This window comes from Manacus candei, unplaced genomic scaffold (assembly GCF_025592945.1).
Source record: "Manacus candei isolate 608988 ecotype Guabito, Panama unplaced genomic scaffold, ASM2559294v1 h1tg000126l, whole genome shotgun sequence".
Lineage (NCBI taxonomy): Eukaryota > Metazoa > Chordata > Aves > Passeriformes > Pipridae > Manacus > Manacus candei.
This window is the reverse complement of record NW_026138174.1, coordinates 2,509,825-2,522,458: the sequence shown is the minus strand read 5'-3', so window position 1 is coordinate 2,522,458 and position 12,634 is coordinate 2,509,825. Positions and strand designations below refer to the sequence as shown.

Below are 12,634 nucleotides of genomic sequence, written 5' to 3'. Positions count from 1 at the left end.
CTGGGGATTTGTATCCACCTTGTAGGTCTAAATCTTGCTGTATCCACCCTCATTTTGGAAGACATTACATGTCTCTATAGTCAGAAGGAACTTTGACATTAAGAGGTGGCACAGGAATTATTCTGTGTGTAAAATGAGGAAATAACAAAAATGTGGTTTGTGCCAGAGTGTGAAACAACAGTTATAACAAAGGGGATTTTTGGGGGGTTTGGGGGTCAGAAAGGTTTTTAACTTTGGTATAACCAAGCAGCTTAACAAAACAAATGAAGGGAGGCAGGGGAAAAAGCTGGAAAACTACCATGGCACTAAAGAAACATATTCTGGAGGAGTGTCTGGATGGCAGCCTTGGAATTGTGGCAGCCCTGACTGTAATTGGAAAGTGCAAAAAACTTTGCTTTGCCAGAGGAGAGGCAGCACCAGAGGGAAACTGCGTCATCAAGAGACAAGCGATGGCTTGGCCAGGCACTGAAGGCAACTGTTACCTGAATAAGCTGCTGAATCAGCTGATCATGATTTCAGTTTTCCAGATCATAATCTTAGTCTCTTAAGTAAATCCTCTGCTTTGATGGACAAAAATAGTTTGGCCCGTTTTAAAGCCAGAAGGCTCAGAACTTGGAATCAGGGGTACCAAAAAGCATTGCTGAAGAGGTTTCATAAAGCTTCAGAGAGTTTCCCCAAGTCAGTAAAGTAATACCAAAATTTTGGGCCTTCTGTTCACAACAGAATTGAGGATACCTTGATTTCTATGATCTGCAGAGTTGCAAACTGAGTTCCTCCTCAATTTCCTGTGAAGAGCCCACTAGAGATAAGGTCCTTTCATCCAGGGGAAAGGCTGTTCTTCATGAATCTTCTTTCTTGGCAGACTTAGTATATTTTGATATGATCAGTTCTCACAGCATAAAAAAACAAGTGTTAGAGGGAAATGCTTATTTAGTTGTACTGATGAGAAGGCAAAGCTGTTTTATAAAGTTCAGTACTTAGATACCTTACTCAAGAACATCACCAGCTCTATCAAGTTGATAGATGTTGTTTGAGGCTTCACCGAGCACAAGATGTTTGCTGTCTTGAATCATGTCAACCTGCAGAATATCCCTGGATTAAATTCCAGTTTATTTTGAGACTTATCTTCCTGTTTCCTCCTCATTGTAACCAAAATGATTTTCACAAGCATTTGTAGATAATGACCTGTATCTCTCTCTTGATCCTCTCAGGCTTGGGTCAGATAAGCCACATAAATGTTATTTATGATATTCTGTGCTGTTATTTTCTGGCCTTTTGCATTTCATTGTTGTATGTGACAGCACGATTATATACAATTGATAGACAGCTTCATATTTCTCAGAAAGAACTTGATAGGTGGCACATAAACCAAACTATTTTTGTTTCTTAGGGGTGTATCTTTTAAAGCTTCTCAACCTGGTCTTATTTTGAAAGAATTCTTATATTTTTCTCTCAATGCCTGTGGCTCATTAAAGATACACTTTAATTGATTTATTATGGAGATAATTTTTTGACAAAGAAAATATCATGCATGGCAAAGCAGATTAAATTCCTCAGCTCCTCATGTTCCTTCCTTCTACTGCAGCATGGAGAACAAGGCACAGGATATATCCATCTCCCTGTGTATCCCAACCTGCAGAAATACAATGACCTCAGGGCCCAGAATTTGCTGCAGAAAAATGTTGGCTGCACAAGACACGCAGTTTTTCACTGATTTTGTGTAGAGCTAGAATCAAACTAGGCACTTAAATAAAAGGTTGCATGCCTTCAGTAGGGCTCCCAATCATGACACACTGCTGAGCAATTCTCAGTCCAAAAATATGCTTAAAGGAGGGAATCAAGGTATTGAAGACAAGCCAAAGACCTCCCTCTGTGACTACAGGTTTGCTGTGTGGATATTTATCACTGTTTCCATGTCAGGTAATTGAGAACAGGTATTCTCTGCTAAACTAAACCTAAATTTTCAACCTGCTTTCATCCCACTTCCAACCTCAGGCACCTACTTGAGGTGTCAGGAGAATATTCGCCCTGGGCTTCTGCTGCAGTCAATGACAAGATACAGGATAAATTGCCAGTGCTTTAAGCACCTCTGTGGCTTTGACAGTCCTTGACAATCAAGGATATCTAAACTCCTAACTCTACATCTTCTACATAGCTAAGTGTCTTATGTTAGTTGGGAGAAATCCAGACTTTCAGTCATAAGAAAAAGTGAAAGGAAAGAAATGTCAGTGTCTGATTCATCCAACTTCTCCCCACTGTGCAGATCAATCCTTAATTATACTATCTTCCTGAGAACGATTTCTAGTCTTTGCCTCAGGGCAACTTTCCTAAAAATAAAAATGTGTTTCTTTGAGTGGAATGATAAAAAGAAGCAGTTATGATCCCATATAAGTCATAGATGGTTAGCAGTTATGATCGATACAATCTGAAAACACAGACATGGCTGATAATGCCTCTGCTGTTTTCAACAATGTTTAATTATTTTTAATCAAAAACATGGATTCCACGTATTTTTAATACACTTCGCAAATTTCTTTGTATTCTGCTTATGAAACTTATTAAAAAAATCATTTTAAAGGTGTTTCTGCAGTCTTCCACATTGTAAGAAAGAGCAAGTTCTTTTGAGCCTCAGAAACAATTGTTTGGCAGCATTTAAATGTGCAGAGCAGAACAGTGTATTGAAAAGTGCATTCACTTGTGTTAGTCAGCAACTTTTCGAATTTTGGAGAAATCTGAGGCTCCTCTAGTGTATCACATGCTGAAGGAACTAACAGTGTGCTGAACTGAGAGGGGCCAAGCCTGAATCTAACACTGTCCTTCATGATGAGCTAAAGAGACTGAGGCACTGTAGAAATTCACAACAGGGAAAATGGGCTGTATCCTGATCTTCCCTGCACTGAGAGATTCCACTTAAATCAAAAAACTCACAAAAAGAAAAAGAAAAAAAGGATCATAGCCAAGAAAATCATATTTACTCACATCCTGAAAAAAAAGTCAGCCTAATGCAGCAGCTCATCATGGAGACGTGGGAGAGAGAGTTATCTTCCATGACACCACTGAATATGAGAAAAAAAGCTATAGATACAGTTGTAGTGTGGAAAACAATGACTATCAAACGGCTGTGCTTGGGAGTTATCCCACTGGACATTATTTCTGCTTGAGAGTCCTTTAAATTTGAGATGTATCCGTGATTCTGCTGGGGAGAAAGGTCATCATTGCTCAGTCGCTGGCTCTCAAAATGTAATAACATATTTTATAATGATAAATTATTGGCCACCCAGCCACAGTGGTACACTAATAAAACAGTCTGATCTGCCAGGATGCATTGTTTGCACCTTTTCCTCTTTCACTTGGAATTAGTTTGCATTGAAACATATAACAGCTCTATTTCCCAGAGACAGGGAGTGCAAGTGAACCTGTTAGCTGAGCTCCTTCACACTCCCTGGACAATAGCCAGGGGACACTTCAGTAAAACCTCCTGCAGTTGGTGGGATAAACTGTCTCCTTGCCTGAGGGAACCTCAGCATTAAAGTTATTAAATAAAACAGCCAGTCTGGCAGTTGGCTATGAGAAGCAATTTATACCATTGTAAATGGATTAGCAAAATGTAATTTCTTTTAACGTTTCCGTTTCAATTATTTCAAACAGATGTGCAGTTATAAATGTTAAGGAATTGTTTAAATGTTTCTCACAATGGAAAAAGTAAATATAGGTTAGAGCTCTGGACTCCCAGGTGAGTTTTCTACGTTTTTCTGTTTTCTTTATTTTAAGGCTTTCCACGTACTGCTGTAAAAGTTGCCCATTTGGAGACCAGGAGGAAAAAAAAATAATATTTGTGCTCCTGATGAAGCAGGGTATTATACTAATCAGGGAAATATAGATTTGAAATGTCTTGAGGACCAGAGGAAAGCCTACGGCTGTTCTTATCCTACATTCTCAGCTGGTGTATTTTGACATCAAGAGCCTGGAGCAGTGCACGAGATACCAAGAGAGAGACTACACCACATATCTGTGTGTGTGAGGAGCGGGGGGAATCTCTCTTGGAAGAACAGCTCTGTGGATTTCCTCTGAGAAGGGTTAATTAACATACATAGCTGGCAGCTCAGAAACCATCGCAGCCTCTTACGGTGATTTCAGCAATATCTCACCTGAGCTCTACTATTTTTTTTCCCTTTTCCTTATTTTTTTTGCTATGCTGTTGCAATTAAGCTATGAGATACAACAAGAAATATGACTACTGGCAGGGGATAATCATGTCCTTGAGGGTGTAATCAAGCACCAAGAAGAAACCAGAGCTCACGATCCCCTATGGGCACGATTACTCCATGATGGCCATATCCATCCAGATACTGCACTGGTACCATAAACTGCTTTTTTTGTATATATATATATTTATATTTAAATGTATTACCCAGACAAGTGACTTGTCTCAAGCTGCCATGTTGTGTCAGACCAGGCTGGTTGCAGCCAGTCCCCTCAACAACCCCACCAACACAAGGAAATTTCCACCAGGGATCCACCCGGGTGTACAAACCTCCCACCTCCCAAAACGTCTCTCCACGACACGCTCGCAAAGCTGAATTAAAGTTGCTGCAGACTTTAAAAGAGGGGGTGGCAAGGGGCAAAAGTAGGGCAGCAAGAAATAAGGGGCGAGGCTTGCTCAGTTGAAAGCAGCCGTGGAGGAGCCCGAGGGCTGAGATGGCAGTCATCATCGATTCAAGGAGGGGGAGATGTCAAGGACGGGGAATGTCAAGCAGGAACAACAATAAGGGTGCTTAGCAGTGCCAAGCCTTCCAAAAACAGCACAAATAAAGCTACAGGGCTGTCGGGATTGGTCTATTTGCTGCTTGAGATCACGAGAAAAATGTAAAAAAAAAAAAGATGATACGTTTACAATGTACGTCCGTCCTCTCCCTCCTGCCTACACAAAACTAATTAAAAATATTCTCTCCCTCTCTTCCTCTCACGCCCCCACCCCCACTGGCATCATCTTGAAATAGTCTTTTCAAACAAAGTTAGAAACAAGCAAGTGCTCTACATGGAACCAATCATGTCAATATACAGATAAGCAGCAGCAACACCACCGGCCCTGAACAAATAATCAAATGTTAAAGGGAGAGCTACAAGAACACAAACACACTCCAGGTTTCAGTCTGCAACACTGTCTGCAGTGTGTGTGTGCGTATTCTTGAAGCATCAACACCTGCCTTAGCAGGTGATAGAATTTTATGGCACAAAATGTATTTATCCAATGGGTTTTTACACACAGTTTACTGCAGATTCTCACATAAGTGACAGAATTAATTATTTTTTTACTGATGCAGCACCAAATGTGCTGATATTTTCAGGTGTGTACACGCATGTGATCACACACAAACACACTCAGAGAACAGCTTGAAAGTGCAATAAAAACCAACTCACCACAAAATCTGTTAGGTTGGACCACTGAGTCTGTTACTGAATAAATGACAACACTGCAAGAAAACACCAAATAATGTTTTTAAGATGTTTGAATGGATAGCCAACATTTTCCATGGTTTTAAAATCTGATTTTTTTTCATATTGAACAATTTTTAAATTGTAAGAGAGAAATAAGCCTCAGCACTTAGGTCACTGACTTGTATCAGAATCATGTAAGCCCTGAAAATCCCTGACCACAGAGGAGAGGATGGATCCGGGACCGCAAAAAATGCTGATTTTCCAGGCATGTTTTATAAAAGGAAATCAAAAGCCCCCTACGTGCATAATACATGGAGTTGTGGAGCACTGCAGGAAACTAAACAGAAATTCAAATTCTGCTTTGGTTTACTACACTGTCTCTGAAACCAAAATACTTTTGTTTGGCTGCAACTTCAGTAAAGAAACCTTCCAATGGGTTATTTCCAACCTAACTGAGGGACTCTGCAACACTTCCCACCCAGAAGTATACAGCATGTTCTTGACATATACAGTATGGTATAATCAATTTATATATTCTTGATATACAAGTCTTTTTTTTTCCCTTCTTTTCAACTTTTAACATGTCAAAACATACGATTCTTGCAAGGGAGGAAAATATACTCTTTTGTAGAAAAGCTCATTTTAAAGCTTCCTAAGAACAGTGATTCTGTTTCACAATAAAAATGGAATGATATTCACCCAAAATTTGCTCTTTTCTGGGACCTCTGTGACATTGCTCACTACTGTGACATTTCTTCTGGCACAGTAGGGAATTTCACTGCAATAAACTGTAACCAAGGAAAACCCTCCTTTTTACTACTCCGCTGTGCATTTGATTTTCTGCATATTTAGAAAAAGGAAGATATTTCCGTCTGAATAAATTAGTTTTCCTAGTGAGGTATTTTCCACACACACGGAGAAATATTATCCCTATTGCCCACGGTCTTCCAGTTCAAAGGGAAGAAAGAAGATGGAAAAGTAGAACACCAGGGAACACTCGATCACGTTGTGCCTTTCAAGCAGTGACCCTTTCTGCAGCTATTACCAGAGATTAGTTTGAGAACTCCGTTGGCTGGAATTGGGCAGGCTTAATAAGGAAGACAGTCATATTCCTCAAAGGCTTTTGGCCTCCTGTGTCAGAGCTGGAGCCTGTCGATCAAATTCCCACTCCCACACCAGATTAGAGGTTAAAACTTTGTCGGCCCACGCTGGGGGCAGCCAGCAGGGAGGAGGAAGGTTTGTGGCACATCCTCTTTCCTTGGAGATGGCGAGGGAAGGGGAGGCTCCTGTGGCGTGAGCTGAGGGGGCTTTGAAGGACGGCACTGTCCATAAAGACAGAGGCAGGCAGGACCTGCAGCTGGGTAATCACCTTCTCAGAAGTAGTTTGGAGGCTGTTTGTGCGTGAAGCTCGTCCTCACAGAAGTAAGGAGAGGTGCAGAGGCAAGTGGCACAGCTGCACACAGCAGTGGTGGTTGGATAAATGGCTGTGGTTACGAAGGAAGAGGAGTTTTGAGTCCTGATTTATGAATTTTAAGCACCAGCTGGGTGAGGCTAAACCTGTGTAACCCCTCGAGGTTTGTTACTAAGAGCAAAAGAGAGGCTGAGTGTCAGGGAGCAGCACTGGCCAGGATTGTGGGTGTCCTGTGGGCAGCAGGGTTGGGACTGACAGCCGGACATCAGCCAAGCCTGTGGTGATGAGGCAGGGGCTGGATCTGATCCAGTTCTGTCCATGGGCATGACCATGACCCCATCCATGGGATAACATCCCATCCCACTCCCAGAGAGTTGCCCAATGCCCGTGGGTGGGGCTGTCCCCTGGTGTTTCCTGACTGCCTTGCCTCTGGTTGGAGGTGTGGGACAGGCTCTGGATGCCAGCCCCTGATCTGACACCCACCATGGGGAGCCCCCGATGTTCCTGGACCCCAGGGAGTCACCTTCCATCAGAGTATCCTGGCAGAAGCAGCCCTCAGCTGCACTGTGTGTAAGCTGCCCCTGTGGCCCAGCAGCCAAAGCTCCAGGAGGGGTTGTGCTCTCAAGGACATTACGGAGTCCAGCCAGAGGAAATGAAGTGAAGCTGAGGACCAGGCTTACTGCACTATGGGGTCATTCTGCTGTCCATCCACACCAGGAAAAATTTAACCTCTCTATTCCAGGCCCAAAGCACAGAATCATAGAATGATTTGTGTTAGAAGGGACCTTAAAGATCACATAGTTCCAACCCTCCTGCTGTGGGCAGAGACACCTTCCACTAGTCCAGATCGTTCAGAGCTTCATCCAACCCATCCTTTAACACTCTGGGGCATCCAAAGATTCTCTGGGAAACCCATTCCAGTGCCTCACCACCCTCACAGCAAAGAAATTCTTCCTAATACCTTACCTAACCCTCTCCTTTTTCATATTGAAGCCATTCCCCCTTGTACTATCACTATATGCCCTTGTAAACAGCCCCTCTCCAGCCTTCCTGTAGGCCCCTTTTAGGTACTGGAAGGTTGCTATAAGGTGTCCCCAGAGCCTTCTCTTATCCAGGCTGAACTCAGACAGCTCTTTCAGCCTGTGTGCATAGCAGAGCTGCTCCATCCCTCTGATCATCTTGGTGCCTCCTCTGGACTCGCTCCAGCAGCTCCATGTCCTTCCTGTGCTGGGCCTCTGGGGCTGGAGGCAGCTCTGCAGGTGGGGTCTCACCTGAGAGGGCAGAGGGGCAGAATCCCCTCCTCACCTGCAGCCCAGGGGGATGGTTTGGCTTTCTGGGCTGTCAGTTCACATTACTGGGTCGTGGCCTCTTCTGGGATACAAACACGTGGCTCTCTATAGGAGCCAAATTTCCTCTGTGACACACACCCGGGGCATTGAGCCACTGAGCAGGCTCTCCCTCCTGATTTCTTTCCGTGCATTATTTCTGTAGGTGTTTGCACAACCACCTTGCTTCCTTCCAACACTGCCAAGATGGGGCTTCGACAGATCTTGTTCTCTGTGGTGTGTTTCAGCAGAGTGTTGTGCACCCTCACGTCTCCCCCACTGCACGGAGAGTTGAAGGGACTTTGCTTCTGGCAACATCAGGCCCCTGATTCCCAGTGGGTTCTATTAACATCTCATCCCAGCTCTCGTTTTCCATCTGTGTAGATATTCATATTAGCTTGCTAAAACTAAGCAAGAAAAAAGCTCTGTGGGGCCGGCGTGTCTGCAGGCTGTTTGTCTTTTCTGTACAGCTGCAGGCAAGCATCTGTAAAGTTTCAATATTTGCTCTGAATGAAATGTCTCTTAGTTAGAACTCCATTTCATGTAGTATCGCTGGTGCAGAGAAGATGTGGCCTGTAAACAGAAAAATAAAGCCCCTCGGGACGCTGATGCTACAGGTGTTAATTGCTCTTCCTTGCCTAGTTTTAGATTACCCATATTACATCTTTATTATTAATATATATTGCTATCTTATGATTTAAGCTGTCATCATAATCTTGCTTAGAAAAAGATATGTTATCAGATATACTGGACATCTTTTTTAATTGTTGTGTGAATGTTAGGGATTAAGAAAGCACAACTGTAGACAGAGACGACCTTGAATCACAGGAAAACACAACTTTAAAGCAACATAAAAGCCAATCTAGTTGGTTGTCCCTGTCCCAAAACAGGGTCACTGTTAATATTCAGTTACTACAAATAGGTGGCAGCTTAATTTGTTCTTTAAGATCTTCGTAGACCTAGACAAGCTGGAACTTTTGCAGCCTTCATCAGAATATTGTGCCCATGTCATGCACACCAACATGAATATTCCTTGTGACCATGTTACATCTCACATTCTCCAGTGTGACCATCCACCCCGCTCCATTTTAGTGCTTTCCCTTTCTGGACCTGGTTGGCATCCAGTCTCCTGTTTAGCCTCAGACAGCTCTAATGTCACTTTTTGAGACATAAATCAGGGATAGCACCAACCTCTGCAAGTGCCACTGAAAAATCCAGATGGTCCCTGGGAAAGTAATATTTTAGAGAGACTTCTGTTTTTACCTTTAAGCTCAAATTTGCAAGTCCATGAGCTGTTCAATCAAACCGACAGGGAACTTTCATCTCTTGCTCTGCAACCAGCAGAAAAAGTTTGTATTTACCAGGAAAACAACCTGAAATTAGAGAAACTACTGCACAGCTACATAGAAAAGGCAACAACTTTGAGCTCTAAGCCCAGATGTGCTCTGACATAGCTATTCAGAGGTGAAAAATCTCTCTTTTCTGCTAACAAATCCCTGAGCAAAATATATTTAATCTCACATTAACTATAAGTGACTGAAACTTGTTATTTTGGTTAGATTTCCAAAGCCTCTTTTCTCACGTAGTAGTTTGAAGTGTTGGATTGGGAAGAAGGATTTTAGCCACTTAATTGCATAATGAAATTATTTTCTGGGTTTTATATGCATCATAATATCTACATTTAGCATTCTATTATCATTAGTGCTTGAGGACATCTTTCATTTAGCTACTTAGAGATTTTTATATCCAACTCCCAGAGGTAAAAGTCATCATCTTGCTGAGTTTGAAAGTTTTCTTTCCCAGCATCTTATTCTTCAATCTCAAAGGCCTGACATTTTTTAAACTCTTGGCATTCCCTTCAGTAACAAGGTTGAAATTTGAATATGCTACATCCATTTGGCTTCAATTTGATGCTTCACTGAGGCACAGCCTGGACGAGGAGAGAGGAAAAAATGAATCTGAATGCCAACCATCTATTGGGATAACTAAGTAAAAAATCAGCAGGTCTCAGGCTGTAACTGAGAAGGAGCATTACCCCATAAGTGAGAAGGAATTTATTTTGCATGAAATTATAGAAATATAAGTTGCCAGTGATATAACAGAGTTATTAAATTTAGCATCAGTCCAAGAGGAATTTAGACTAATCTGGTGGCACGGCAGTAACTCACTAGACTTTTAAGGACACAGAATGATTTCATGAATTGATTTAATAGTTAAACAAATATTCAGTCCTGAGAGGAAAAGAAAACCATGCAAACCTAAGGTTAATGGAGACTGGTCCCAGGGGACGTCTTTTTATTCCTTGATGCTGTCTCATAGGCTTCAAATGTTCTTGTGTCTCTATGCAAATGAGCTGCTTACAAAATCCAGCTCTTTCAAGTATGTTCTGAGCGCTACTGTCTATGTCATTTTATAGTAAACACATTTTTGTTGCATAGCAATATGTTTCTTTTAGAAGATGGGTAAATATGCAAAATGTTTCTGTAACTATTTGTCAGATAGTCAGACAGATTTTTTGTCTATCCTCAGGCCCCTTTTATGTTCTCTCTCTGTGAACATATGCGACAAGAGCTCTCCCAACACAAACACTTGAAGGAATCAAACTGCAAGCTCTTTTTCTACCAACATTTGCACAAAGAAAAAAGAATCGAAAAAGAAAGAGGAGAGAAGTATATTTTATCATGTAGCGGAGTAGAAACACTCTGTGAATTGTGACCAGCTCTTGTGGCTCCTGACTTCACAGGAGCTTGTGAAGTTTTGTTGATCCTTGCGCTGGTACTGTTCAACATATAACCATCTCAGGAAGGGAAGTGAGAAACAGAAGCCAAAGTTCTTGTTAATATGTCAGCAACCAGATGTCAATGAGACAATCTCCCAGTTTCCTTGGAGTCACTCCAGATGCAATATGTGACAAATGAGCAACTGCTCAACCCATAGCACAAGCAAAGTGAATATGTTGCAGAGAGAAGACAGACATGCCAAAGGACTTCCCTCTTCTGCAACACGCCCTGTTATTGAGGGCATTTGTTCAAGGGTTGGTTCATTTGCAGCTTTGAAGACTCTGCACTGATAAAATCAAGTTCCCTAGTTTCCTGAGCAGTGATTTTCCACAGGCTGCTGTAGGCACACACCTCAATAACCAGCTCACCAGGCCTTTCTTTCAACCACAAATGACCTGAGGGAAGTTGGTATTTATGGAAGAAATTGTTCCCTGTGAGGGTGGTGAGGACCTGGCTCAGGCTGCCCAGAGAAGCTGTGGCTGCCTCTGGATCCCTGGAAGTGTTAAAGGCCAGGTTGGATGGGGCTCTGAGCAACCTGGTCTAGTGAAAGGTGTCCCTGCCCATGGCAGGGTTGGAACAAGATGATCTTTAAGGTCCCTTCCAAACTAAATCATTCAAGGATTCTACGATTCTATAATTTTATTGAATGTCTGGGATAGAATCTTACCTGGAGGTAGTTTTGCCTGAAGCCCAATCTGCCCGAATCATGTCCCATCGAGCCTTATTCTGTCATGTCTCCAAGTGCAGGGGGTGCAATCTGCCCAGTGCCCAGAATGCAGAGTGGGTATGAAGTCATTGGGAAATCGCTATGAAACAGGCTCCTGTGATATCACTGGTACAAAAGCTTTTGTTGAATATAAAATTCTGCCATTCTCCACTTAGATGAGCTAGCTGCATTAGCAAACAACCTGATTTGAATCATGTGTGCCTGACCAGGGTGAATCTCATATGCCACCGTCCTTTTGACATGAATGGCTTTTTTATTATTATGAGGTTTTGCACCCTAATGTAGAACCCTTTGACCCCTTCAAATCTTCTTTTCTAGGAGAAAAATATATAATTGTTATTGATCACAAATAGTCTCTTTAAAACATTCCAGAAGACAGAAAAGACAGTCTTTCACTCTTCCATTTTTCTTTCCGTGCCTGAACTTAAACTTTGGCTGTTTAGGTGGTTGTGCTGCTTCATTAATACTCTGATAAGACATAGTGGACCAAAGATTCAACCATAATTATTCTTAAAGCACAACTTCAACAGCATCTTTTCAAGAGTTGTATAAAGAATGCTTTGATTCAAGCTTCTGTGTACCAAAATGAATGAGACCTTTTATGACAAGCACTTACAAATACACCCAGGAAGCCACAAATGATGTGACTGGCTACAGGCACGCCTCCAAACTGCTGGGAGTTAGTAACACAGTCATTCTACTTTATTTGGGGGAAGGTTTTCCCTTTATGAACCAATCATCCAGTCTGCCACTCTTCCTGTGGTTCAAAACACGTGCAAGGAAGTGTTATTTCTACAAAACAAGTGTTATTTCCACAGAAGTTCCCGGAGTTTGAGATCAACGTGGCAAACACTCAAGTGATTTTTTGTTCTAGTCACACAACCACAGAAACACAAATGGTTTTTGTATTAAGAGACCAACCAGCACTCCCAAATTCTTATTTTATAAGAAC

General features: G+C 42.1%; 1 long non-coding RNA gene across 1 annotated transcript; it reads right to left on the bottom strand.

Moving 5' to 3' along the window:
• Positions 1-2,985: 2,985 nt before the first annotated feature.
• Positions 2,986-11,726, bottom strand: LOC127462335 (uncharacterized). The gene is made up of 3 exons (XR_007900410.1): positions 11,623-11,726; positions 5,422-5,474; positions 2,986-3,056 (listed from the first exon to the last, which is right to left on the bottom strand). It is a non-coding gene; the product is annotated as an uncharacterized LOC127462335 (long non-coding RNA).
• Between the last annotated feature and the right edge of the window lie 908 nt (positions 11,727-12,634).